The sequence below is a fragment of the Leptonychotes weddellii genome, unplaced genomic scaffold (assembly GCF_054177405.1).
Source record: "Leptonychotes weddellii isolate Sample4059 unplaced genomic scaffold, ASM5417740v2 HiC_scaffold_1052, whole genome shotgun sequence".
Lineage (NCBI taxonomy): Eukaryota > Metazoa > Chordata > Mammalia > Carnivora > Phocidae > Leptonychotes > Leptonychotes weddellii.
In genome coordinates, this window is record NW_027682038.1 from 11,267 (window position 1) to 14,672 (window position 3,406).

At 39.2% G+C, this 3,406-nt stretch overlaps 1 pseudogene; it reads left to right on the forward strand.

Annotated features, from left to right (window-relative positions):
• Window positions 1–1,839: 1,839 nt before the first annotated feature.
• On the forward strand, window positions 1,840–3,346 carry LOC102743019 (elongation factor 1-alpha 1 pseudogene; annotated as a pseudogene).
• The last annotated feature ends 60 nt before the right edge of the window (window positions 3,347–3,406 follow it).

Consider the following 3,406-nt stretch of genomic DNA (forward strand, 5'->3'; position numbering starts at 1 on the left):
TACTTCGAAAAGATATACAAAATTAACAAACTTTTAGCTAGACTTACCAAAAAGAAAAAGAGAAAATTCAAAATCTGAAAGAGGAGACTTACAACTGATACCACAGAAACACGAAGGATTATAAGAGACTACTATGAACAATTATATGCCAACAAATTGAGCAATCTAGAAGAAATAAATTTCTAGAAATACAAAACCCTTTAAGACCAAACATGAAGGAATAGAAAATCTAACAGATCAATTACCAGTAAGGAGATTGGATCTTAATGAAAAACTTCCCAACAAACAAAAGCCCAGAACCAAAAGGTTCCACTGGTGAATTCTACCAAACATTCAAAGACAAATTAACACTACACTTCCTTCTTAAACTCTTCCAAGCAAATAGAAAAGAAGGAAACACTTCCAAACTTATTTTATAAGGCTAGCGTTACCTTGATAACAAAACCAGGCAAGGACACTACAAGAAAAGAAAATTATGGGCCAATATCCTTGATGAACATAGATGCAAAAATCTTCAACAAAATATTCACAAATCTAATTCAATGATACATTAAGAGGATCATACACCATGATCAAGTGGGATTTTTTTCCTGGCATGCAAGGATGGTTTAACATGCATAAATCAAACCAACATGATATACCACATTAACAAAATGAAAAATAAAAATTGCATGATCATCTTAAGAAATAAAAAAAAAGTACCAGACAAAATTCAACATCTGTTCATGATAAAAAAAACTCTCAACAAAGTGTGCATAGAGGGAATATATTTCAACATAATAAAGACAAGTTCACAGCTAACATCATACTCAATACCAAAAAGCTGAAAGCTTTTTCTCAAATTCAGGAACAAGACAAGGACACCCATACTTACCATTTTTATTCAACATAGTACTGCAAATCCCAGCCAGAGCAATTAGGCAAGAAAAAGAAACAAATATCCAAATGGGAAAGGAAAAATTAGATCTGTCTCTATTTGCAGATGATGCGATAGTATATATAAAAATAATAATAAAGACTCCACCAAAGAAACTGTTAGAATACATGAATTCAGTAAAGCTGCAGAATACAAAAGCAATATACAGAAATCTGTTGCATTTTTAAACACTAATGATAAATTATCAAGAAGATAAACTTAAAAAAAATCTCACTTACAGTTGCATCAAAAGAATAAAATATCTAGGAATAAATTTAACCAAAGAAGTAAAAAACTTGATACATTGAAAACTATGACACTGATCAAAAAAAATCAAGATGACACAAATAAATCGAACGATAACCCATGCTTATGGACTGGAAGAATATTGTTAAAATGTTCATACTACCCAAGGCAGTCTACAGATTCAATGAAATCCCTATCAAAAATCCCAATGGCATTTTTCATAGAAATACAACAAACAATCCTAAAATTTGTTTGGAACCATGAAGGACCCTGAATAGCCAGTGCAATCTTGAGGGAGAGGAACACAGCTGGAGGCATCATACTTCCTGATTTCAAATAGTAATCAAATTCAATAGTAATCAAAACAGTATGGTATCAGCACAAAAACAGACACATAGATCAATAGAACAGAATAGACAGCCTAAAAATAAGCCTACACATATACGGTCAATTATTTATGACAAAAGGGGCCGAGAATATATGATGGAGAAAGGACAGTCTCTTCAATATATGGTGCTGGGAAAACTAGACTGCCACATGCAAAAGAGTGAAACTGGACCACTATCTTGCACCATCCACAAAAATTAACTCAAAATGGATTGAAGACTTGAAAATAAGACATGAGCTTTTTTGCAACAGGGTCCCCACCAGAACACAGGTGTCACAAAAACCACCACTCAACCTAAACCAAAATGGGAAAGGAAAAGACTCACATCAACATCGTCATCATTGGACATGTAGATTCAGGCAAGTCTACCACTACTGGTCATCTGATCTACAAATGCAGTGGGATGGACAAAAGAACTATCAAAAAATTTGAGAAGGAGGCTGCTGAGATGGGAAAGGGCTCCTTCAAGTACGCTGGGTCTTAGATAAACTGAAAGCTGAATGTGAACATGGTATCACCACTGATAACTCCCTGTAGAAATTCGAGACCAGCAAGTATTACGTGACCATCACTGATGCCCAGGACACAGAGACTTTATCAAAAACATGATTGCAGGCACATCTCAGGCTGACTGTGCTGTCCTGATTGTTGCTGCTGGTGTTGGTGAATTTGAACCAGGTATCTCCAAGAATGGGCAGACCTATAAGCATGCCCTTCTGGCTTACACACTGGGTGTAAAACAACTAATTGTTGGTGTCAACAAAATGGATTCCACTGAGCCACCCTACAGCCAGAAGAGATACGAGGAAATCATTACGGAAGTCAGCACCTACATTAAGAAAATTGGCTACAACACCAACACAGTAGCATTTGTGCCAATTTCTGGTTGGAATGGTGACAACATGCTGGAGCCAAGTGCTAACATGCCTTGGTTCAAGGGATGGAAAGTCACCCGTAAAGATGGGAATGCCAGTGGAACCACACTGCTTGAAGCTCTGGATTGCATTCTGCCACCAGCTCATCCAACTGACAAGCCCTTGCGTCTGCCTCTCCAGGACGTCTACAAAATTGGTGGTATTGGTACTGTCCCTGTGGGCCGAGTGGAGACTGATGTTCTTAAACCTGGCATGGTGGTCACCTTTGCTCCAGTCAATGTTACAAGTGAAGTAAAGTCTGTTGAAATGCACCGTGAAGCTTTGAGTGAGGCTCTTCCTGGGGACAATGTGGGCTTCAATGTCAAGAACGTATCTGTCAAAGATGCTCATTGTGGCAATGTGGCTGGTGACAGCAAAAATGACCCACCAATGGAAGCAGCTGGCTTCACAGCTCAGGTGATTATCCTGAACCATCCAGGCCAAATCAGTGCTGGATATGCCCCTGTGCTGGATTGTCACACAGCTCACATTGCTTGCAAGTTTGCTGAGCTGAAGGAGAAGATAGATCATCGTTCTGGAAAAAAGCTGGAAGATGGTCCCAAGTTCTTGAAATCTGGTGATGCTGCCATTGTTGATATGGTTCCTGGCAAGCCTATGTGTGTTGAGAGCTTCTCTGACTATCCTCCTCTGGGCTATTTTGCTGCTCCTGATATGAGACAGACGGTTGCTGTGGGTGTCATCAAAGCAATGGGCAAGAAGGCAGCTGGAGGTGGCAAGGTCACCAAGTCTGCCCAGAAAGTTCAGAAGGCTAAATGAATATTATCCCCAGTACCAGCCACCCCAGTCTTAATCAGTGGTGGAAGAACGGTCTCAGAACTGTTTGTGTCAATTGGCCATTTAAGTTTAATAGTAAAAGACTGGTTAATTGCAGGAAACAAACTGAGGGTTGCTGGAGTGGGGGGTGGGGTGGGAGGGATAGGG